We start from the raw sequence: 27,426 nt of genomic DNA, 5'->3' as shown, positions 1-27,426 counted from the left end.
CATCGCTAGCTACGTCGTCCGTACAACTGGGGCGAGTGCTAGTCCGTATCTCGAGACCTGCCTTGTGGTGGCGCTCGGTCTGCGATCACACAGTGGCGACACGCGGGTCCGACATGTACTAATGGACCGCGGCCGATTTAAAACTACCACCTAGCAAGTGTGGTGTCTGGCGGTGACACCACACTTATCTGAGTTCCCGAACTTTTCAGAAACTGTCGAAGCCCTAGAATTGTCACCCAAAATTATTTTGAATACTCTGATCGCAATTTATAAGCCGTTTATCAGCACACGTCTGAATTTATCGACCCCTCAAAGTGAACTCAAAAAAATGGTTCAAATGGCTCTGAGCACTATGGGACTTAACTTCTGAGGTCATCAGTACCCGAGAACTTAGAACTACTTTAACTAACCTAAGGACATCACACACATCCATGCCCGAGGCAGGATTCGAACCTGCGACCATATCGGTCGCACGGTTCCAGACTGTAGCGCCACCCCGGCCTGCTCTCAAAGTGAACTGCCCCCACATATTCCACCAACAGAACAGGTTGAGGTTTCGTCTGTTTCACCTAAAACTACACACATTCCAGCCCCTCGTTAGGTATACTCTCTTGTTTCGCAACTCGTGCTGCACAATACTGCGTCGCCTGTCAAACCAGCGCATCCCTATTAGCGCACGCTTACCGTGTTTCAACAAGAAGAGAAATTTACCCGATTCGAAGTTACGTAATAAGGCAGTGAAAAACTGGAGAATTATACTGACAAGATCATCAACACAAGCAAATACGAAGAACTATTATTACAATTACTGGCAGATTAAAAGTGAGTGCCCGATGGTCAATCGAGACCTTCCCCTCTCTCAGAAAAGTGCTCTACCAACTGAACTACCCTATCACGATTCATGATCCCTCATTACGGCTTTACTGCCGCGAATGCCTCATTTTCTACTTCCAAAACTTCATATATGTTCTCCTGCGAAATTTCATGGACTAGTATTTCTGGAACAAAGGATACGGCGCGATACATGGCTTAGCCACGGCAAGTGCGATGCTTCTAGTATGAACTTTTCATTATGATGGTTCAAATGGCTCTGAGCACTATGGGACTTAACATCTGTGGTCATCAGTCCCCTAGAACTTAGAACTACTTAAACCTAACTAACTTAAGGACAGCACACAACACCCAGCCATCACGAGGCAGAGAAAATCCCTGACCCCACCGGGAATCGAACCCGGGAACCCGGGCGTGGGAAGCGAGAACGCTACCGCACGACCACGAGATGCGGGCTTTTCATTCTGACGCGGAGTTTGTGCTGTTATGAAACAGATAAAGTAAGACAGAGCAGCTGCCCGTGTAAGCCAAAGTTTCGGGTCCAGGTTCGGCAGACAGTTTTAATCTGCTAGGATGTTTCACATCAATGCATACTCCGCTACGGATTGAAAAATTAGTTCTGGGTGCTGTTAGTACATTTTACAGGTAAGAGTTGTTGAGTGGTTCTTAAGTTAGGTAAATAAATTAGTGAAATCAGTGTGAAGTGAAGTAGAAAGTGGAAAATAAATGAAAAACAGCGGGCAGAGCAGCAGTGACAGAGGAGCCAATGACCGTGAAGTCAGCGTTCAGGAGAAGCCATCGCCCTCCCCACATAAGCGGAAGCTGTCGATTCAGCCGCCAGAGCATCGCCCGACGGCTCACGTGTTTCTCAATTGTCACATGTGTTCACAGGCACACGCCTACATTCCAAGAGCCAATGACCGACGTTAAGAAGATTCTTCGGGAAGCTTTTCAACGTGACAGAAGAGGTAATGCCCGTGAAGTCGTTCACCTCCAGTGAACTGAAGTGAATAAATACGCGAGACGCAGTGGGCCCGAGAGAAGAGTAGTTTTCAGTGCAGTTTCGGAGCTGAAGACCGTCATGCAGGAAGAGACTACATCGTACACAGAAGCACGAAGTCCGCCGCTGTAATGGAATATCAAGCAGCAGCCTCGCCGCCAGAAGACAGAAGTTAGAAGGTATTTGAAGACTGATTTTTACGTACCCGGGTGACTCGTGAGGACTGGAAGGAGACGGACTCACATCAGCAGTCACCTGTGAGCTGGGATGAAGATCTGACAGCCGAAGACTGGCAAGCGGGAGTCGGTTGTTCGAGTCCGGGACACTGGCCTTCCCCCGCCGCGCCGCTCCGCTGGCCGACGCACAACACTGACACACGCGGCCGCTTAGAGAAGAGGAACACTGGGACGCCACATCCGATTCACGACTCCGCCTCACGAGGCGCGTCTCCAGTCAACTTGGGCGAGACGGCGACACGAGATACACACCGACACGCATAATCAGACGCCGCCGCTCCCGCAGCAGAAGGCTCTGCAAACGACACAGCTGCCGCTCTCCGAGACAGAACATTCAGTAAGAAAACAATTGTACAAAACTTTCAATAAAAGTTATCTTATGTAAAAATGCTGTTTCATTCTACCTCATACCCGAGCCAAGGAAGAACCCACCCGGCCCACATATTGTTAAGAGAGAGTAATTAATTTATTTAGTATATTCACCCTGACATAATGCTTTAGAATGAAATGCCCTTTGCAGTAATGCTCATTCTGACAATTGACTAGCATCATAAAAGAGAAAACCCAGTTACATTTAGTGTCAGAAGTGTTACATTTGGTATCAGAGAAAAAACCCCTGGCTCAATATGAGGTGTGAATGACAGTCACTAAAGATCCAGAGCGAGTATTGTTTAATGTGTGAAACGACAGAGGTCTGCATGGCAGTCGTAATACTTTCTTTATTTAGAAGTGTATTTTCTCTCATAATTTTAAGAGTTTGCCGAAAATATTTAAACATCTTTATAAATCAGTGTAGTAAGATTGTGTAACTAATAGTTTGTAAATGATGACACAAAATCGTACGAAGTCAGAGTCAGCACCACAAGCGGTTTCTACTGAGGAAGCTATTCAGAGCTTAGTTAATCAAATAGCACAGCTTAAAAATGATAATATTGCATTATTTAAACAGTTGACTGAGGTTAGGCAAACCCTAGATTCTTCAGCAGCAGCCTTGGTAACTCCTTTTTCAGGTAAACCTGACGAGGACATAACAGCATTTTTTGATGATTTAGTAGCACCTGCAAAGTTAGGATCATGGTCAGATGAACAGCTCTTACAAATAACAAAGTATTATACCATGAAGAATTAAGGAATGCTCCAACATTTGAGGAATTGAAGAAAGGTTTACTTAAATGTTTTCAAAAACAGAACAGCTGAAGATTTTATAGGGAAAAGTTAAACACTATCACTCAGAGGCAAAACGAGTCCTTAGAAAGCTTTGTAGATAGGATTAGAAAAGTTAATATTAACACCTATCTGTTGACAACTAGTGATGAAGCAAATAAAGTTATTTTACAAGAGGCAGAAGATAGACATCTGGATACATTTTTAAGTGGGTTACCTCCCAAAACGTCCCGTCGTGTCAGGGCAGAGATTCCTATAAATTTAGCAGAAGCTGTATCTGTGGCGATGGCTTTCGAAGAAATAGTCATTTCCACCAGATACAAGGAGAAGCGAAATGTATTTTCAGCAGGAGTACGATGTTTTAGGTGCGATCGACAGGGACATGTAGCAAAAAACTGCAGACTACCTCAATGCACTAATTGTCATAGAATAGGTCCACATTCAAGGAATGGAAGTCTAAGAAAGTTTTTGGAAATAGAAATGAGTTAAACTCAAACTGGAATTTCGGAGCCGCCGCCAGGCGTTCCCAATAAAATTTCACGCCATTAAGACGAATGTGAAGGCGGAGTGCTGGTTATCTGCTACCATACAGGATAAAGTGGCAAGGATACTGGTGCATACAGGCGCAAACGTATCAATAGTGAGTAATGAATGTATTGGAGAAAAGAAATATGACCCTCCAAGGTGTAGACTGAGTGGGGTAGGAGGAGGCACAGTGAAGTCATTAGGATGTTCATCATTGATTTTCTATATTCACGGTGTACAATTTCAAGAAGATGTAGAAGTGGTAACAAAGATAACTGACGGATACGGCGCGATCCTAGGGCTGGATTTCCTGAATAAACATCACGCTAAAATCGACCTCAGACAGCAAACTGTAGAACGTAACGGAATAGTGTTTGTCCGCAGCTCGTGGTCGTGCGGTAGCGTTCTCGCTTCCCACGCCCAGGTTCCCGGGTTCGATTCCCGGCAGGGTCAGGGATTTTCTCTGCCTCGTGATGACTGGGTGTTGTGTGATGTCCTTAGGTTAGTTAGGTTTAAGTAGTTCTAAGTTCTAGGGGACTGATGACCATAGCTGTTAAGTCCCATAGTGCTCAGAGCCATTTGAACCATTTGGAATAGTGTTTCAGCTAGGTGACACCGCTGCAAAGGGCCCGCTGCCGCAAGATTTCCGCAACCGGAGGACGAAATCAACTGTTACAGAGTCCATGGCCCCTTCTTCTTTATGCTTTACTCCTCCCTGGCTCGTGATGTAGAACACCACGGAAACACAAATTGTTTTTTGAAAAATCGAATTCTTAAGGGTTCTAACAGTTGTTACAATAGAACATAGTGTATTTTAACTGAAAAAGTACATCAGTACCAATTTTAATTGATCACGTGTTGGTGACCATGGGCGTACTGTCTCAATGAGATGGACTACAACCCCTATAATGTTGTGCCAGTAGTTTAAGAGCGTCACGGTGATTTGTCTAATCCCTATTGGTATTGCGAATGTTGCATCTTATTAAGGTAAGAAATCTTACCACATTAATATATTGCAAACAATCTTTAATTTACTAATGTCGACAAGCGTTGGGGATTAGAATATGTGTTAGGAGAGGAATTATTGAAAAGAGTGCGATACGTATGACCCTTATTCTAATTACGAAATATACATGGAAATAACTCCTGGTAATTATAACAAAGACCTTACAAGATTTTAGAAGGCCAGCTGTCACTACAAACATGAAGAAATCCAAGCTCACAAGGAAACAGATCAAATTATATGCACATCTGATTTCAATCAGTAATAATGGGAAATCCTATACTTATCACCATAAACGTAAATCGTACATACTGTCTACAGTTGTAAATTCTTCTGAGGTTATTATAATCGTATTACTGGATAATAATGTAAACAATTTAAAATACTCGTAAGGCAATATAGAAATGACAGTCAAATATTTGCTTCAGTTTATTGAGCGTAAGCACTGAAATACTCTGGTGATAATACGCTTTCTTTAGCTTCTAGACTACAACGTCGTAGAGCATTTTTCTCCATCACACTGCCGTTAGCTCTTACTGGTGGGCAATCTGGTAAGTCATGGCCTCCCAAAATGTTTTCCTGTGCTACAGGTCTGCAGTTGATACATTACTGCAATTAACAACATGTGGCCAATCCGTTGGTCACGATAAATGATCGCAGTACTGTAGAGCTTGCTGAAGCCATTCATGAGAATTTATATTTTCTGGGTCTGTCTGTTAGTGGGACAAAATTTATCGTGGAACAAAATCTGGAACAACTATAACTTAAGTGTCGTTGTAACTAGTTCAATTCTGGAACAATAAAACCAAAGCAGTATTTCATCATTAAGATTCCTGAAGAAGAAAGATTATTAATTAAGATTTGAAATACAGGTCAGAAATCCAAAATGTCAGCCTACCAATTTAAGGGAATTGTGCAAGTGGAAGACACTGTAATCACTGGTCGGAACATCCAATTGCAAAAGAACAGTTTAAAATTATACCCAAGCGTGCTAGTAATTTAATTACTGTGAAAATTAATCAGCCCACTTCATTTGAAGAAGTAAATATACATTACTTTTGAGAGTACTATCAAATTACACAGCATTACGACACATAATGGGCCGAAACTGAAGTGCTAAGTTTGAACGTATCTGCTTCATTATAAGAATATACAATACATACGAAACCCAGAATATCTCCACCATTCAACTCAACTATGGGGGATAGGTGATAAATCGATAGATTTGTGTTAGTGCGATGTACAAGAGAACTGGACCAGCCAAGTATTAAGTTTTGAAAACGTAATGAAGAAACTCAATTATAGCAATTCGGCAAATTAAACTTCAAATAACTGGGTTAACTGAATACCACAATTGCTAGTGAAGTGAGTAAAGTAAGTAACGCCAACAATGTGATAACAAAATGTGAAGGTCTAGATCAGAAGCCAGTCAGTGCGCTTACCTGCTATATAATAACACAAGTGACTGATAACTTGATTTCATTAGAGGCAGTAAATTCTGCACTAGAAGACAACTACAAAGAAATGTAGAAGGCTCAACTTAAGTTGGTCTAGGTCAATAGCATACCATGTTGCTTATTGGAGAGCTATCAAATTTTATATGAAGTACTCCATTTTATTCAAAACCAATTGGAACCCTTCAGGATTAAAATGGCATTTTGTAGCAATACATTAGATCAGGTAAAATAAGCATATTGCAGCAAGAAGTAGTGCGCAGTGGACAGAGCCACACAAAATCGGCGGGGAGGAGATACTAAAGGTCGGTCGAGGACGCAGCTTCGCGACATGTATTGCACATACACGATCAAATCACATTAATGTGATATCGCTTATGTTCGACCTTAACGTGCACAGACAACATCAGCAGTGGACAGTACATAAAGTAAACACTACAGTCGGTGTTGTAATGCGGAAACGGAGCGACTAATCTTACGTCAAAAAGGGTGAAAGCATTTCCGAAACGGCTAAGTTTGTTAACGTTCGCGAACGGCCATGCTTAAAGCATACCGTGCATGGCGAAATAGAGCTATCAAAAACCTGCACCGAAGTAACCGTGTTACAGCACTGGGCATAGATGACAGGGGTGAACGACGGCTGCGGAGAGGTGTTCAAGCGAATAGACTTTCAGCACTGTGAATCAAGGGGCTACCAACATTGTCTGCTCAACGGACGTTCAGCGAACGTTTCTGCGTATGGCCCTCCGCAGCAGGCGCCTGGTTCACGCACCCATGCTGACTGCTGTTCATCGGCGACGAAGGCTGGAATTTTCACGCCATTATCGCAAGTGGACGTCCACACTGTGGCGGCAGGTGACGTTTTCAGATGAATCACGTTTTATGATTCAACGGACAGACGGTTACTGTCGTCTACGGCGCGAAACGTTTGAAAGCAAACAGTATGTAAAATTGTTCCGAAGGGTCGAGGGTGGAGGAGGAAGTGTTATCGTCTGGGGAATGTTTACGTGGCTTTGCCTGGGGAACTCCACATTCGGAGAGCCCCATTAGACCATGTTCGCCCCTAAATACAGTTGGTTTTTCCTCGGCACTATAGAATACACCAGCAGGACAGTAGCAAGTGTGGCACAGCTCGTGGCGTGAAGAATTTTCCATAGTCACCAAAATCGCCGGATTAAAACCCAATCGATAATACGTGGGACCGATCTGCGCTTTTGACAAGCCATCACATTAATGTGGCTGGAGAGTGTATAACATCTGTTATTAAAACATAATGAGTAATTCCAGTCGACTTGGTGATCGGGTAGAACGTCTGAAATCCATTCATGCTTTATCTCTGTGGTATCATGACTACATGAAAGAATAATTACCTCCTCACATCAGGCAGTAACTGTACAGGGTACAGCAGTGTCTACTTCGCATATTATTAACGATTTTCTGCCCTGTGGTGTTCGCATAGTGTGCGAGGCAAAAATTCCAGTCGGGATGCCTCAGTACCTTCTCAGATTTCTCTAACCTCTTTCTCATGTTGCCTACTCGAGATAGGCGATTAAGGCATAAGAATGGTTACATAGTGTTCTTCACTTCTATGTCGTGGTCATTCAGCGAGACATGTTCTTCGATTCTTCTTGGAATGTACACTAACGGAAACTCCTCTGTCATGCACAACGCCTCTCTTGTAGCATCTGCCACTGGGATCATATGAGCATTACAATATTGCTCTCGCTGTTAATAAAGGTTCCTGTGCCGGAACCTACCGCTCTTCGTCGTCATTCTCTATCTTTTCCTTTAATCCAACAAGGTAAGAATCCTTAAGTCTGCTGAGCAATACTCAAGAACTGATCTTACGATCTGTAAATTACATTTTCTTAAGATTCTTCCTATGAGGCCTCAGCCCGGAATCAGATTTTCCTACATTACTTGGGTGGTCCGCTATAGATCGGTTCACTTCAGTTTACTGTTAATTAAAGTAGAGTTGTTGCCTTTTCCATTGGTTCAACGTCAGTAGCGTATAATATCTGAAATGGAACTCCTCTCCTATCGATGTGTAATGCATTGCATTTACTTACGTTCACGGTCTACAGGCAGTTCCTACTCCAATCATCGAGCCTCCGGAACTCTTCTTGCATTTTACTGTAAGCTTCTCATAGACAACAGCATCGTCTGCGAACGGGCTCATTGAACTTCTGTTCTCCACCAGATTATTTATATAGACTGTAAATAATGTAGCCTGTATAACAGTCTCCTTGGGTACTCACAGAATAACCTTTATTTCAGTTGGGTCCGTCCCGTTATGAAAAATGTGTTTTTTCCTTCCTGCTAGAATGTCCGGCATCCAGTCAGAAATGTAGTCCCTTACTTTGTAACCTCGTATTTTCTTCACTAAATGACGCTGCGAAACTGCATCGAATATCCTGCGGAAGTGAAGCAACGAGGCAGCAACATTGGCATTATTGCCGACGGCACTATAGCTCTAATGGTTGAATAGAACTATCTGGATTTCGGATGAACTGTGTTTGCGGAACTCGTGATGAATTTTATCTCAAAACATCATAATGCATGGGCGTTGAGTGTGTTGAAGGCAGCACAAAGAATTTCAGAGTGGACGAGGAATGTTTCAGGTTGGAAATCTCTCACCAGCTCCAGTGGTCTCAATAATTGTGTATGTCTGCTTTAGATGTACTACATTCGTTGCATTATATGATCTTGAGGACACATTCGGCATAAAACAAAGCAGCGTGTACAGCTCCACAGCTAACACCAATCTGAGAGTACTGATATACAGTTTTACCAGTGGAAATATGCTCCTTCGGAGGACAAAAAAGTCGAAAATGCTTCCATTTAAAAGACAGACTGAAAAGTGGAGGGAATTGGGGGGCGGGGGGGGGGGGGGCTGTACCAGCTGCCGCATTTACCTCCTGCAAATATTTTGGCATGCGAAAATACTCGCGCTCCTTTCAACACGCAACTCACACCTCACTCCACAATGGCCCCTAACTGTAACTCGTTCCCACCCACCACTCCATCACTGTAAGTAACTCACACCCACTTGCACATTCTCTCACTCATTCTGCCCCACTCATTGTCATTATCTCTTTGTGCCTCTCTGCCACTGCCTCCTGTTCCACAGAAAAGGCCTCCTTTGTTCTGTGCTCTTACTACTGTCTCCTCTTACTGACACTCTTCGTCTGTTACTTCTATTAACGTCATTCATTCTTTCTCACTGCTGCTGTCCCTTCTCATTATCGGTGTCTCTTTCTTCCTTCTTGTCTTCGTCATAGACTCTATCTCTCATTATCACTAGCCCTCACCCACTTCCACGTCCTCATTATCATTATTCCTCACCCATTGTCACTATCTCCTTCACTCTCCACATGAAAAAACTGTGAATATCTTCACATGCCTAAATATTTGAAATTTCTTATTAAGATTCAGAGGAAGGTAGAATGAGGTAGCTGAAACCGCAGTTTTCAGCCTTTTAAACAGGAAGATATTTGCCTTTCTTGTGCTTGAACATCCCCCATGAACTATGGACCTTGCCATTGGTGGGGCAGATAGCCGCACCGTAGGTGCAACCACAACGTAAGGGTATCTGTTGAGAAGCCAGACAAACGTGTGGTTCCTGAAGAGGGGCAGCAGCCTTTTTAGTAGTTGCAGGGGCAACAGTCTGGATGATTGACTGATCTGGCCTTGTAGCACTAACCAAAACGGCCTTCCTGTGGTGGTACTGCGAACGGCTGAAAGCAAGGGGAAACTACAGCCGTAATTTTTCCCTAGGGCGTGCAGCTTTACTGTATGGTTAAATGATAATAGCGTCCTCATGGGTAAAATATTCCGGAGGTAAAATAGTCCCCCTTCCGATCTCCGGGCGGGGACTACTCAGGAGGACGTTGTTATCAGGAGAAAGAAAACTGGAGCTCTACTGGAATGTCAGATCCATTAATCGGGCAGGTAGGTTACAAAATTTAAAAAGGGAAATGGATAGGTTAAAGTTAGATATAGTGGGAATTCGTGATGTTCGGTGGAAGGAGGAGGAAGACTTCTGGTCGAGTGAATACATGGTTATAAATATAAAATCAAATAGGGGTAATGCAGGCGTAGGTTTAATAATGAATAAAAAATAGGAATACGGGTAAGCTACTACAAACAGCTTAGTGAATGCATTATTGTGGCCAAGATAGATACCAAGCACACGCCTACCACAGTAGTACAAGTATATATGCCAACTAGCTCCACAGATGACGAAGAGATTGATGAAATGTATGATGAGATAAAAGAAATTACTCATACAGGAAGGGAGACGAAAATTTAATAGTCATGGGTGACTGGCATTCAGTAGTAGGAAAAGGAAAAGAAGGAAACGTAGTAGGTGAATATGGAATGGGCGTAAGGAATGAAAGAGGAAGCCACCTGGTAGAATTTTACACAGAGCATAACTTAATCACAGCTAACACTTGGTTCAAGAATCATGAAAAAGCGTTTTATACATGGAAGAAGCCTTGAGACACTGGAAGTTTTCAGAGAGATTATATAATGGTAAGAAAGAGATTTTGGGACCAGGTTTTAAATTGTAAGACATTTCCAGGGGCAGATGTGGACTCTGACCACAATCTATTGGTTCTGAACTGTAGATTAAAACTGAAAAAATTGCAAAAAGGTTGGTATTTAGGGAGATGCGACCCGGATAAGCTGTCAGAACCAGAGGCTGTAGAGACTTTCAGGAACAGCATTGGGGAAAGACCTAAGTCGAAACAGGACCCCTGGAGTAGACAACATTCCATAAGAACTAGTGATAGCCTTGGTAGAGCATTCCCTGACAAAACTCTACCATCTGGTGAGCAAGATGTATGACACAGGCGAAATACCCTCAGACTTATAGAAGAATATAATAATTCCAATCCCAAAGAAAGCATGTGTTGACAGATGTGAAAATTACCGAACTATCAGTTTAATAAGTCACAGCTGCAAAATACTAACACGAATTTTTTACAGACGACTGGAAAAATCTGGTAGAAGCCGACCTCGGGGATGATCAGTTTGGATTCCGTAGAAATGATTGGAACACGTAAGGGAACACTGACCCTACGACTTATCTTAGAAAATAGATTTAGGAAAGGCCAACCTACGTTTCTGGCATTTGTAGACTTAAAGATAGCTTTTGACAATGTTGACTGGAATACTCTCTTTCAAATTATGATAGTGGCTGGGGTAAAATACAGGGAGCGAAAGGCTATTTACAATTTGTACAGAAACCAGATGACAGTCATAAGAGTCGAGGAGCATGAAAGGGAAGCAGTGGTTGGGAAGGGAGTGAGACAGGGTTGTAGCTTATTCTTAATGTTCTTCAATCTGTATATTGAGCAAGCAGTAAAGGAAACAAAAGAAAAATTCGGAGTAGGAATTAAATTCCATGGAGAAGAAATAAAAACTATGAGGTTCGCCTATGACATTGTAGTACTGTCAGAGACAGCATAGGACCTGAAAGAGCAGGAGAACGGAATGGACAGTGTCTTGAAAGGAGAATATAAGATGAACATCTACAAAGGCAAAATGAGGATAATGGAATGTAGTCGAATAAAATCTGGTGATGCTGAAGGAATTAGATTAGGAAATGAGATGCTTAAAGCAGTAAACGAGTTTTGCTGTATGAGGAGCGAAATAGGTGATGATGGTCGAAGTAGAGAAGATATAAAATGTAGACTGGCAATGGTAAGGAAAGTGTTCCCGAAAAAGAGGAATTTGTCAACAAGGATCATAGATTTAAGAGTCAGTATTTGTATGGAATGTAGCCATGTATGGAAGTGAAACGTGGACGATAAATAGTTTACACAAGAAGAGAATGGAAGCTTTAGGAATTGGGTGCTACAGAAGAATGCTGAAGATCAGATGAGTAGATCACGTAACTAATGACGAGGTATTGAACAGAATTGGGGAGAAGAGAAATTTGTGGCACAACTTGACTAGAAGATAGGATCGGTTGGTAGGACATATTCTGAGGCATCAAGGGATCACCAATTTAGAATTGGAGGGCAGTGTGGATGGTAAAAATCGTAGAGGGAGACCAAGAGATGAATTCACTAAGCAGATTCAGAAGGATGTAGGTTGCAGTAGGTACTGGGAGATGAAGAAGCTTGCACAGGATAGAGTAGCATGGAGAGCTGTATCAAACCAGTGTCTGGATGGAAGATCACAACAACAACCTGCTCCTACAGGAGCATTTTTCAGCTGACTCCCATCTCTTCACTGCCCTAGCAAGGCATATCACTCAGACGAAATGAACTTCATGGGTCAGTAAAATTTTGATAGTTTACGTACGTGAAACTGAAATAAAACGAAATTAATTTTACACCTTCCATCGCATTTTACGTGTGTAATAGGATGACTGGAGTAGGTTACATGGACGAGGTTGTAAGGAGTGGCTGGGTAGAAGAAGGTGGCTGTTCTTAGCAATCTTCCTCTTTATTGTTGGTTCTCCCAATACATTTTCCGGTAGCTCAGCCCCACTGCTCATGTCGTGGTGGAGACGAGCTGATGCTCGCAGTCCAGGGAACGCGATGCCGCGCTCGGCCAGTGGCTGCACAGGCGGTAGAAGGTTAGCAGCACGGGGCGCGGCCCAGATCGCAGACGCGGCGGCTCGTGACGATGCCGGGAGTCGCCGATGCAGCAGCGGGCAACGCTCACCGCCGACCGGTCCTCGGAGACAGCATCACTGATGACGACGACGTGACAGCATCCGAACGCCCAGTCGGTCGAACCGAATGCCGACGCCCAGCTCTGATGCCCTTAAATAGTGCATACTGCTGCTCAATCAGCCGGGTTACGTGGCGGCGTGTTTATTAGAAGGTTCCCAATGAGTTGGCTAATGCAGCCGCGCCACACGCGGCCTGCGCCTGCGTAATTCTGCTAATGCTGCGTTCTGATGGCTGCCGCGCACGTACACACATACCAATGCTCGCTGCAAAATTTTGTCACCTGCATAACGCGCTGGTCAGCCTTCGTCCGCCGTTTGCCATGAGGCTTTCGCATCGCACACTGAAACACACTAAATAACAATTTCGCACCGTATTTCCTAAAAATAGCCCCTTGTCCTCTACACGTGCCAAAGTTTTTTAGATTTCCTTCATTACTAAAACATGTCGCTCCCAAGACCATTCTCATAATAACAGAGACACTTTAGAGCATGTTTCTGAGAACTACATCACTTTTTAACTAAGTTTCCACTTGACACTGGATTCTACGTGCGTATTGTACGCCTACAAGTAGAGTAACTTCGAACCTCTGTATATCGGAAACGGATAAAGATATTAGTATAATTCTCAAGATGGTTCGAGACTGGTTCGAGATCGAGATCTGATGAATATCGTAAGACTTTCAGTCATTTGCTGTGCACAGCCATGTTGATATCCGCAGCTCTAGTTGGGTACAAAGGTATGGTTAGAAAACTTCAATTTTTGAGTTCCCTAATAAACTGACCATGAGGAAATAATTTTCAATCTCTGTAGCTCTGAAACAGACAGAGATACCAAGCACATTTTAAACTTTGTTTGACTCTGTATCTTAGGAATATATCATAACAATCTCACCTATTTGCTGTGAATAGCCGTCTTCGACTCCGCAACTCGGTTTTGGTTCGAAAAAATATTAAAAGTGACTTAATTGGGCATTTTTAACGAACCGCCCATGAACTAATGAAAGAGTTTTGAAAACGTGAAGTTGGAATTTCTAGATAAATGCCTAGAGAATATACAGTTAACATTTGACCAATTTTCGGCTGTTTTTTATTATTTAGATTTCGCCTCATACTGGATTTTACTTGCGTATAGTATGCGTAGAAGTAGGGTACCTTTGAACTTGTGTATCTTGGAAACGGATATCAAGAAAATTTTCAAAATTTTTCGAGATCTGGATCTGATGCAATCATCGTAGAAATTTCAGCCATCTACTGTGCGTAGCTGTCTTGGAACCTGGTACTCTGTATGATGTGAAAAATGTAAAACACACTTTCTTGGAGTTTTCTAAGGAATCGTCCATGAAGTAATGGTGCCTTCATACGCCACTAAGGACGCATGGTAGACCACATCAAACGCAAGAAGAGCCAAACGATTTGTTCCATTTGCCTAAGCAGGAGAAAGTGTATAATATTCATAATTTCACCCTGTACTGCAGGACAGTGACACTAACAAAGTGTTGGGTATACAACTGGTCATAGCCCAAGGCTATCCAGGACATTTGATCCTACCATTCTGTCACATTAGAAGCCGAGGTATGAGCCCCGGAGAAATTCCGTTCTTATGCTTTGAGTTTAGTAACCCTGCCACATACTCACCGACTGCCCATCTGAATCTCATAAAACATCGTATTACAAACATAGCCAGGGTTGGAGTCTCTCCTGTGCCACAGTAAACAGAAATTATTCAGTGAATCGCCGGTAGTAACGGCTACAGTTGGCTACAATCCCAGATTCATTGTTAGTATCTTTTCCTACACGTAGAGCTACGTCATTTTATGCGTGACAAATTCAATCGTGGACAGGGGAGCTATTTGTGAGAACTGGTTCCTTGGCAGCACAAACAACAGTTTTGTGTGCCAGTGAGTGGGACAAAACGAACCTACGCACCTCATCTCTTCAGCCGACTTGTCCTGCTTGCTCTGAACTGCAGCCGGCGAGGTATTGTTAAAAAAAAATGAAGGGATGGAATTGAATTAATTGCCAGGACACATCGCCTGGGACTGTTCGACCGGCTGATGCAAATCTATCTATTTGACTTGGGAGTAGATGAATATGCGACGAAATTAGTACAACGGCACAAACATCCAGTAATACAGCGAAGAAAATCACGGGCTCACCCGGGAAACCAACACAGGACTCCGCCAGATGAAAGGAGCTACACAAACAAGTAAACCAAGAGCTGCAGGTGCAGTTGAAATACTAGAGGAGAAACAAAGATTACACAGTCATCAGTAAATAGAGGCAAATGAACCCCCCCCCCCCCCCCCACACCGTGAACGATATACTACTAACGTCCCTCCCAGAACAATTTGGCTTTCCGTTTTCTTAATGATTTGTGGGTTTTCTTTACGCTGGCCCGTGAAGATCAAGTATTAAGGCGTTTATGTGGCTTCCACGCATTCTGCGTAGTGAATTGTCGACACCTTTCGCTTGTAAGCAAGGACATTGCTGTCCTTATGCATAACATTTTGTGGTATCACGTGTAGTCGTAGTTATTACCGTTTTTGTTGCTCTATGGCGCAAAACAGATGAGGTAATAGGCACCCGTGTCACAAATTAAAATGGTTCATTACCGAATGCGTACGGAGTTGATAATACTTAGAGCCTGATCGACTGGAAGAGAGGAACATCCTAAAACGATCACTTCCCCTTTGAGGAGGTTGCTCAAACGGCTGAAAACTAAATTTTCTTCGCCATATTACTACGATGGATAAAATTTAAAATGTGATCTACTTCTCGTATTGTATCCGCTAAAATATGGTATATGATAATTCAGACGAAAACATGCATTAAAGCGTAACCGGTTATAAAATCGGCAGTCTCCCAGAAAGTACTTTATGGTCATCTCGTGTAGTTAATTGAATAATGCAGAACATACTCTTTTGTTAATACCATGTACTGTCAATTTTAGAATTATCAAAAATCATGACACCTAGTAAAGTACGTAATTTTCCCAGGTTTGATTACTTTACAGTCCGTTCAGAGGCGCATGCTAAAATAGTTTAAAACAAAAAAAAATGCGTTTGGGTGTCATTTAAGTTCCCAAGAAACGAGAACTTATTTTACAAATAACTTAAGCTGAGAGTGTTCACTTCTTCGAAATATAGTAGTTGATTATGACATAGACACGTTGAAGCTTCAGTAAATGTATTTTGGTAAGGGATGGAATAGGTAATTAAATTAACTGTACCAATGGGAGCCTTATAACAAACATAAAAAAGGAAATCGAACATTTTCACACAGCACTCCTCTGTGAATAGGACACTCTCACCATCATTTGAATGTCTGTGAACTGCCTTCCGCGTTACTCCGAGGAAGCCAATGATTTCTTAAGCCGTATAATTATGGACAGTGAGACATGGTTTCATCATTTCACATCTGCGAACAAAGAGAGTGTATATGGACAGAGACACGCCTCCACCCTCAGAGGAAGATAAACAAGTCTGTGGCGTCAGTAAGGAAGGTCATGGATACAGTTTTCTTCTGCTACGAAGGTGTTGTGTTCACAGAGTTTATGAAATAGGGCACAACCATTAACGTCGATTAATACTGCTCAACGCTGACATCGTTGGGGAATGCCACAAATTATAGAAGTAGAAAATTATGTAAAGGCATTGTTCTCCTATATGACAATGTAACAATGTAACACTGAAGAAAATCCGATAATTTGCAACCTAATAAGACCATCCAGCATTTAGACGCTTCCCGCACGGTTATCAGATTATCCGGACGTTCGTTATCTGACGATGAGAATTCTCTGCTTGCCAAGGGTGAAAATTTTGTCAGTAGTCCGCGAGTTATGCAAGCGGAAGAAATAATAGCCATTGTAGAAGCATGAATTCGTAATTTGGACAAGGTTACGGCTGAAGAAATCAGTACATAAACTCAAAAAAGTAATTTAACTGTGGTGAGACGAATGCCATGAAACGGCTTCATGATGACGATAGTGTTATCATTCTACCCACTGACCTGCTAAATGCGACGGTTGTTGTGAATGTGATCACTATTACAGTAAGATTAACGACTTATTAGATACGCAAAAGTATAGGAAACATATAGGAAACTAAGTAAAGACACCACTGACAATGTTCTCAGAACTGTTAAGCGATGGATAAAGAAGTCCTCTATCGAACAGAGCGTTCAGAACAGTCTGTTCAATTCAGTTGCGCTCGTACCAAGACTATGAATTGCCGAAAGTGTAAAAAGAACATGTTCCTCTAAGCCCATAGTGAGTGCTACTGGTTCGCCCGCCTATTCGATTGCCAAGTTCTTGACAGCGTTATTTCGACCATGTTTGGACTGTTTGGATTCGTATATCAAGAATTCGGCACATTTTATCAGTAAATTAAATGACACAGTGGTACAGCCGGAGGACGTATAGTTGGTCTTGGAGTGGTGTCGTTATTCACTGTTTTTCCACTAAATGAAGTAGCAAACAGCTGAAGCGGATATTTACTCCCGATGTTGCAGAATTATTTAAATATTGCCTCACAATCACGTTTTTTCAAATGGAACGAAGATATCTGTGAGCAGACGGATGGTGTCGCTATGGGGTGCTCCTTAAGCCCGGTTATGGCGAACTTCTTTACAGAAAATTTCGAGGAGCAGTCATTGGAAACTGCGAATCGGAAGCCAAATGTTTGGTTTCGTTAAGTGGATGATACGTTTGTTTTGTGCCGGCATGGCAGGAAGGAACTAGATCGTTTTCGCAAACCTCTAAACCGGATCAGTCCGAAGAATCAGCGTACCATGAAGGAGGAGGCAGGGGAAACATTCAATTCTTTGATGTACTAATTTTCAAGAAAGAATATGATAGCCTGGGCCACACATTTGCCGAAATTCCTCGCTCACAGATCGTTACCTACACCGATATTCGAACCACCACCCGCAACAAAAGTGACGTGTCATAAAAAGGTTGACGGATAGAGCCAGGAAAATCAGCGAGCCAGAGCGTCTTCACACAGAATTAAAACATCTCACCAATGCATTGCTCAAGAATCAGAAGCTGCGATCCCCCTAGAAAATGTCCTCCGCAGATGGGGATGAAACGTCGATTTTTAAGGTGAAATCCAAATGAAGACGGCAAAATTGCTCGGAACACTTTATTAATTATAATGTAACACTCCACAAGACTTTCAAAACGCAGGCTTTGCTTCAAGGTTTCAATGAGAGGTTAGGAAGCATGCCCCATATAGTCAAGCGACTTCCATATTTTCAACAAGCTAAGAAACGATCTGAAGGGAAAGATGATTTTCCCCAATGAGGACGCCCACATAGGGTCCTCGAAGTACTCCGTAAGATATATGGAGATCTCTGTCATTAATTTACTGAGCGATTGGTAGAGCGTTCCGACAGTTATTTTCATAGACCTTCTAACAATGTCGAAAAATAGCTTCTTGTATCTGTGTCATCTTTAAGGGTAGAGCAGAATTCAATAAAAGTTATTTGACTTGCTGTAAAAATGTGTATGCTTTTTGAAGACATCGTACGTCTATGCGGGCACGCAAACTTATGTCCAAGCCACTCCATCTCCTAGTTCGATATGTGTGGTCTGGTTGTCTCAGAAGCGTTGTCCAGCACCATCTGCTCCTAATGCACCCTCTCCATTAATTATCGGGCTGTCTGGCACGTGCTGTCTTAGATGGAGCCATGGCGACAATGGAATGGCAGTGATCGAAAGCGGTCGCTGAAGCCATTGACACCCATGTCAGTCAGGAATGCAGTCTGACCGACATGAATGCCAACAGTAAGAAAATAAACAAAGCATCAAGTATATGCGTGCAGTATGCTATCACGTATCGAAGTCGCATTTCTAAAATAATGTTATTTTTTTTTGTGGGTTAATACGTCAAACATATTAAACAAACTAATCCGACACTGAAAATTGCAGATAAAAACAGTTAATTTATATTCCTGGCTATAACTGTTTAGTAACTATATGCATGGAAATGTTCAGCAGACAACCAAGAAAACATAGTTAATAACAAGATGTTTCAGTCAGCAACCATTCTGGAACTTCAGTCATCCACCTACCCTGCAGCATGTAGATGCACAGGGTGAGTCACTAACTACTCCCATGTAGAATAATTCCGAAAGTATGATAGTAACTGAAAAGTTTGTGGGACTAATTGAGTGGTATTCCTTATCACATCGGCACTTATCGAAGCACATGCTCGGACAATTCTCTCTAGAAAATCTTCAAGTGTAGTTGGAACGTCTTTATAAACAATGTCTTTTAGGAATCTTCACAAGAAACAATCCAGAGGTGTCAACTGTGGCGAACGAGCCAACCACGACACATCTCCTCCGCGCCCAATCCAACGATTTGGGAATTGTCTCTGCAACTCATTTTCAGCCATCAGCGAAGTATGTGTCGGACACCCATCGTGTTGATACCACTTTCTGTTCCTTGTTCCTAAAGGTATTTTTTCCAATAACAAACCTAGTGTTCCTTGCAGAGATGTGGTGTACTTCCTACCATTAAGATTTCCTTCGATGAAATAGGGATCTACAATTCTTTCCTCCAGAATCCCACCCCATATATTCACCGACCACGAATTTTGGCGTGCCACTTGCCGCACCCAGCATGGATTTTCAGTTGCCCAATGATGCATGTTATTCAAATGAACATATCCATAGTTCGTGAATGTAGACTCGTCAGTAAATAAAATCAAATTAACAAGTGTGTCATCCCTATGAATCTGAAGTTAACTTCAACGGCAGAATTCAATGCGACGCATTCAATCCGTACAAGCTAATTCTTGGTGGAGGCTGATATGGTAAGGATGATATTTATGGCGATGCAGAACAGCAACAACACTACCCTGGCTCATGCCAGATTCACTTGCGATTTGATTTGAACTAACACAAGGATCTTGAACCACAGTGGCAATAGTACCAATTTCCGTTTCCTCGTGAGTAACTTTCCTTTTGCCGGATGAGTTTCCGATGCGTTAAAAATCCAGTTGCTCTTAATTTATCATACACATATTTAAATGTGACGTAGCGTTTAAGTCTCTAGCTCTCACTGAATTTCGTTGGCATTCTCCGTAAAAGAGAAGTATATCGACTTGTTCTTTAAACGAACACATCATTCACATTCGCTTGGTTCGACGATACTAGTCTTACCGTTTATACACTATTGGCCATTAAAATTGCTACACCAAGAAGAAATGCAGGTGACAAACGGGTATTCATTGGACAAATATATTTTACTAGAACTGACATATGATCACATTTTAAAGCAATTTGGGTGCATAGATCCTGAGAAATAAGTACCCAGTAACCTCTGGCCGTAATAACGGCCTTGATACGCCTGGGCATTGAGTCAAACAGAGCTTGGATGGCGTGTACAGGTACAGCTGCCCAAGCAGCTTCAACACGATACCACAGTTCATCAAGAGTAGTGACTGGCATATTGTGACGAGCCAGTTGCTCGGCCACCATTGACCAGACGTTTTCAAATGGTGAGAGATCTGCGGAATGTGCTGGCCACGGCAGCAATCGAACATTTTCTGTATCCAGAAAGACCCGTACAGGACCTGCAACATGTGCTCGTGCAGTATGCTGCTGAAATGTACGGTTTCGCAGGGATCGAATGAAGGGTAGAGCCACGGGTCGTAACACATCTGTAATGTAACGTCCACTGTTCAAAGTGCCGTCAATGCGAACAAGAGGTGACCGAGACGTGTAATTAATGACACCCCACACCATCACGCCGGGTAACACGCCGGTATGGCGATGACGAATACACGCTTCCAATGTGCGTTCACCACGATGTCGCCAAACACGGATGCGACCATCATGATGCTGTAAACAGAACCTGGATTCATCCGAAAAAATGACGTTTTGCCATTCGTGCACCAAGGTTCGTCGTTGAGTACACCATCGTAGGCGCTCCTGTCTGTGATGCAGCGTCAAGGGTAACCGCAGCCATGGTCTCCGAGCTGATACTCCATGCTGCTGCAAACGTCGTCGAACTGTTCGTGCAGATGGTTGTTGTCTTGCAAACGATCCCATCTGTTGACTCAGGGATCGAGACGTGGCTGCACGATCCGTTACAGTCATGCGGATAAGATGCCCGACATCTCGATTCTAGTGATACGAGGCCTATAGGATCCAGCACGGCGTTCCGTATTACCCTCCTGAACCCACCGATTCCATATACTGGTAACAGTCATTGGATCTCGACCAAAGCGAGCAGCAATGTCGCGATACGATAAACCGCAATCGTGGTAGGCTACAATTCGACCTTTATCAAAGTCGGAAACGTGATGGTACGCATTTCTCCTCCTTACACGAGGCATCACAACAACGTTTCACCAGGCAACGCCGGTAAACTGCTGTTTGTGTATAAGAAATCGGTTGGAAACTTTCCTCATGTCAGCACGTTGCGGGTGTCGCCACCGGCGCCAGCCTTGTGTGAATGCTCTGAAGAGCTAATCATTTGCATATCACAGCATCTTGTTCATGTCAGTTAAATTTCGCGTCTGTAGCACGTCATGTTCGTGGTGTAGCAATTTTAATGGCCAGTAGTGTATTAATGCTGTATTGCCTATTGCACGTTAGATAGATACGCCGTATTCGGCGAATATTTACTTTTTGTACGCTGTACGAGAGAGAAATGTCAGAGCATGTGATTGATAAGTGCCGATGTGATAAGGAATATCACTCAATCCAGGATAAGGAGATTGCAGCACTGCATTGATACCAGTGCTCATCAATTCGAACACATTCTGTAAATGGACGTTCTTGCCACCGTTGTGACATTCGTTGACCTTCAAAGACCTTACCGTTACACATCATTGGATTCGTCTCGATAGCCGCTATCACAAAATCGTTGCTTGGTGCCTCGCTCACATGAATTGTTTTCGTCTACATTCGCTGTAGCACTTGTGAATCTGTTATTTGGTCATATATAATACAGTAGTATTTCATCGTCTTCTCATAATCTTCTTCTTCTTCTTCTTGTGCTTATTTTTTAAGGGATTTTGGCGACACCACGGTGCATCTGTAGCCTACGAACAGCTATATGCAATAGCTGTTTTACACCTTTCCTTCAATTACCAACTGTAGGACCAAATATTTAATGTTCCGTGGTAAAAGTCCTATGTTGCGTAATACATGTCGTAAGCGAGCAGTTTTTATTCGATTAAACATTGTTGACATTTCTCGCGGTTTGTCTATTCTTCGCAGTACTTCGATATTAGCTACTTTGCATCGACAGTGTTTTATACAGTCCTCGGTGAAACCACATTTAAAGAACCTTAATGTTCCTTGCTGTTATTTAGTGTCTATCCATCAGAACCATATACAATTACAGACTATATGTAGCATCATTCAAATCGATCTCGTTCTGTACTTGTGAGAACTTTCTTATATCTTACGAAGGCGTTACGGGCCTTCTTCAGCCGACATTTTATCTCAATATCTGTTCTACAATCTTCACAGATACATATTCCAAGGTATTTAAATTTGTGTACTCTTTGTTTTAAGAGACGACTGAATAGTATATTTGTGTTTTTCAAGCAGTCGGGCTGTCGAGTGACTATCATAAAACTCTTCTTAATAGTCACACTTTGATTACTGCTGAAATCTCCTACTACGCCGACGAATTACTGAAGATAATTTTAATTATCAGCAGTCAGTACTGTACCATCATCATAGCGAATGTTTATGACCAGGACTCTGTCAATCTTGAAGCATGTTTACATATCATGCTGCGCTTCGTGAAAACCAGTCTGAGTACAGACTGATCAACATTAGTGACAGAAAGCATCCTTATAGGAATCCTCTACTGATACTAACCAAGTCAGTGACCCTTATTACTAGACTTGACCTGTGCTGTCCATTACAGTGCATTTCCTTCTGATCTATATCCATTCTTGTGTGATATTATATAAGTTTATGATGTTGTGCTCTATTGAACGCGTTTTCGTAATAAATAAAATATAGGCATATATGCTTATCCTCATCATAGCAGTCTTGCACTAGAACTCGTAGTGCCACAATTATTTCCCTTGCAATAATACTTTTAGCTAACGTTCTTCCCGAAGTGGTACCACCGGTTCCCGTCAGCTCTCCGATGTTAAGCATCGTCGGGCTGGGCTAGCACTAGCATGGGTGACTATCCGTCTGCCGATCGCTGTTGGCAAGTGAAATACACTGAGCCCTTGTGAGGAAAAATTAGGAGCTACTTAAGTGAGAAGTAGCAGCGGCTCCGGTCTCGTAAACTGACATACGGCTGGGAGAACGGTGTGCTGACCACATACCCCTCCATATCCGCATTCAGTGACGCCTGTGGGCCGCGGATGAAACGCTACCGGTCGGTATTGTCCGGACTTCATGGCATTTTCCGGCCGAGTTTAGTTACCTTCGCTAAGCGCAAACTGTGTCTTGCCAGCGGCACTACGACATTTATCATTAATGTAAACTTTGATCAACGATTTTAAGAAATATTTTCAAGGAATGTCTCATAAGACTAAAGAGTCCATTATCTTCACATCTTCCAGTATTCTTCTTTTTAGATAAGGGAATGAAAGCTGATAATAGCCAATGGGCATGGTAAATAACTTGTATCATAACTTTTGTTCAAAGAGCTGTATGAAACTCTCATACCTTCTTCATCAAGAAGTTTAATTATTTCCATTGGAATTTCCACAAGTCCTGTTGCTTTATTGATTTTTGAGTTTCATATGATCTTCTTGATTACTTTTACATAAGGAGAGCTGTTACTTTGTTATCTGAGAGATTTCAATGTTTGGTCTATCATTGGAGAGTATGTTCTTAATATAGGGTTCCAATATCTTTTTTCTTTTTCGGACTCTCAAAATCTATATATCTCCGCGGTTTCTCTTAGCTTCTTTAGTTAAAACCGTTATGTGAAGATTTCGAGCTTTCAGTTTCTTCACGTTAGTGCTGTAACTACTCAGATTTGGTTGCTCTGATCTTTGATCTTACAAGTTTCTGAATATTACTGAAATTAATTATATCTCTCTGGGCTCTACGTTTACACAGTTCATGCATCAATGACAGAAGTTTTCAATCCCTACTCTTATACTTTTCTCGATCAATCAGAGATGTCCTAGTTCCCACTAGTTTACTTTTGATACCCACGCCCACTTCACTTTTCAGTTCAAAGTGTTTAAATTTTAGTTAGCTCTCTTCATTAGTTGAGTTGTTTCTTTGAGTTTTACGACTTTTGTTTTTAGATAATCTGTACTTACTATACAGGGTTACAGGGTGAGTCGCTAACGATTGCCACCAAGAATAACTCTGAAAGTATGAGAGGAGCTGAAAATTTTGTGGGACAAAAGCTGCATGGGACAACGGGGGCCATAATATGACGTAGTTTTTTGTTGCTAGGTGGGGTCGCTTTAGAAACTTTTTCTTAAATGGGATGCTATAGTATGGTACTTATTTTCTGATAGCGGCTATCGAGATCTAATGATGCGTAACTGGTCTTTGAAGGTCAACGAAGGTCACAATGGTGGCATGAACGTTCATTTACCGAAGGTGTTCGAAGTGATGAACATTAGTGTCAATGCAGTGCTGCAATCTTCTTATCATGGATTGAGTGGTATTCCTTATCACATCGGCACTTATCAGTCACATGCTCTGACAATTCTCTCTCGTATAGCGTGCAAATAGTAAATTTTAGCCGAATAGTTTCAAATTTGTGCTTGAAATATGTTGCGGAATTAACCGCCTTCCTAGCCCGTAATTAACGAAAACGCCTTGCCCAGTCAGTAGTCCCGCAATCCAGCGAGATTTAAAAAGAACACAACCCACCTACGTTGACAAGAAAGGGGAGACATTGGATGAACAAAATTTCATTCTAATACGACTGACGTCGGTCCGATTCAGAAAGAATATGTTAAGCAAAGCTTCCCACAAAGAATCAGCACAGATTCAGAAATAAATGAATGAGAAGCAGAGTATCGTGTAAGTTTTACAGGTATAACATACACAATATTGTGCTTCTCATTTATTATTACATTGATCCAGATAGAAGGGAAGTAAGAATCAGTGAATGTGAACAAAAGAATATTCGCAGTAGCCCCAGGCTGTTCTGTTGATGGAATATATCTTGAAAACTGTAGACGCTGGTAAAGAGGTAACTTCCTCTCCTAGGTATCCTAAGGGCAATATAGCACATATTTCACAGGCTGTCTTTACAATTATGTGATTGGTTCGGTAAATATGTGACTAGAAAAACCCAGTTAGTTAAACTAGGCGCCGTATGTTCAGCAGAAATGGTATTAACGTTGGGTCTGCCCCTAGAAAGCGTACTTAACTGAAGATACTGTTGTTCACAGAAAATTCTCGTCTTATCGTTAGGCTCACAGGAAGTCTTGCACTAAATTATTACTTACTGAAACGAATAAAAATTTCTTTCAATGCAGAGAAATGTAAGATGACTGCTATTATATAGAGAATGCAGCTGAGAGTATCCGATTACTCGCCTGGCAGTAAACATTTTGCAGGCACACCGTCGTATATGTATAAGGGGAGTTCAGAAGAAAACGAGACGGAGGCATAATTACAGAACCCAGTACATGTATGTTAGAAGTGTTGATCCTGGCTGTTGAGCCACTTTTCCCACTGTGACGCAAGCCGGTTAACAGTTGTCTCATAAAATTCCTGGGGCTGCCATGTTAATCAGTTCCGCACGCACAGCTAGAATCGTTTGCCCCTCAGAGCCACTTTAATGGGACCAAAAATGGCGTAATCACAGGGAGACAGGTCCGGACTGCGTGGAGGGTGGCCGAGACTCAAAACGACCAGTGAATCTCACCTGTGGGATAATTCTCCTCCAGGAGATCACAGTCGTAGCACTCCGGTACAAATCCAAATGGCAATGTCTCTTCCAACCTCCATGCAGTCCGGACTAACATACAGGTACTGTTTTCTGTAATCATGCCTCCGTCTCGTTTCTTTTTGAACGCCCCTTATATTTAGTGGCAGTAAAAATAAACTATCAGTGTAATAGATAGCACCATTCTTCAAATGCAGAATGAATACGAGGCAATTTATGTAATAAAGCAAATGTACCTGATGATACCCGAGTACATGATTAGTGATATACATCTAGAACACAGTGTAATCTACATCTGTATCTTCATACACATTATGCAAGCAGTCGTTTGGTGCGTGGCGAAAGGTACACTCTAACACTCTTAGTCATTTCCTTTTCATCCACTAGCAAACAGAGCCAGGGAAAAACGATTTTTTATATGTCTCCGCATCAGCTGTAATTTCTCTTCCCTTCATGGTCTTTACGTTAGATGACGTCCTGGCACAGTAGAATCGCTCTGCAGTCGGCTTCAAATCCCAGTCCTCTAAATGTTCTCAGTAGTGTTCCTCGAAAAAACGTCGACTTCCATCCACGGATTTCCATTTGAGTTCCCGAAGCATCATCGCAATAGTTGCGTGTTGCAGGAGCCTACCGGTAAAAATTTAGCAGCCCCCTCCAAATTGTTTCGATGACTTTCTTTAATCCCATCTGGAGCTGATCACAAACACTTGAGCATGACTGAAGAATCTATCGCCCTAGCACCCTATATGCGATCTCGTTTAGAGATGAACCAAACTTTTCAAAAATGCTCACAATAAACCGAAGTCGACTATTCACCTTTCAAAGCACAATCCCCACATGCTCGTTCCATTTCATATCGCTTTGTACTGCTACGTACAGATATTTAAAGGACGTGACTGTGTCAAGTAGCTACAAATGCTATATTCGAATATTTCGAGTTTGCTTTCCTACACTTCTGCATTAATTTACATTTTTCAACATTCGTAGCTAGGTGCCATTAACCACACCAACTGCAAATGTCTTAAGTCGTCTTGTATCCTCCTACAGGCAGCCAACGACGGCATGTTCCCGTTCACCACACCATCATCAGCAAGCAACAGCAGACTACTGCACAACCTGTCCATTTATGTGCGTAGAAACTAATAATGGCCCTGCCACATTTCCCTGTAACACTCCTGACGGCACCCTCGCCATCGTATTTGGTTCTATTACTTGAGAAGTTTTCGAGTCACTCACGTATCTGGGAAGCTATTCCATATGCTCGTACATTTGTTAACAGTCTGCATTGAGGCAGCGTGTCAAATGCTTTTCGTAAACCAAGAAACCTGCACTCTGCCTGTTGTCCTCCATCCATAGTTCGCAGTATATCATGTGAGAAAATGGCAAGCTGAGTTCCACATGAGCGATACTTTCTAAAACCTCGATGATTCGTGGTCATGAGCTTTTCTGTCTCAAGGAAATTTCTTGTATACTAACTCTGAATATGTTCAAGATATCAGCAGAAAATCGATGTTAAGTATAATGCTCTGCAGTCTTGCAGTTATTTTCTTTACCCTCCTTACATTCAGGAATCACGTGCACTTTCTTCCATTCAATTGGGTCTTAGCGCTGGGCGAGAGAGTCGTGATAATTTCAAGCTAAGTAAGGGACCAATGCCGTTAGTACT

Source organism: Schistocerca serialis, chromosome 4 (assembly GCF_023864345.2).
Source record: "Schistocerca serialis cubense isolate TAMUIC-IGC-003099 chromosome 4, iqSchSeri2.2, whole genome shotgun sequence".
Lineage (NCBI taxonomy): Eukaryota > Metazoa > Arthropoda > Insecta > Orthoptera > Acrididae > Schistocerca > Schistocerca serialis.
Note: the sequence above shows the minus strand (reverse complement) of the source record.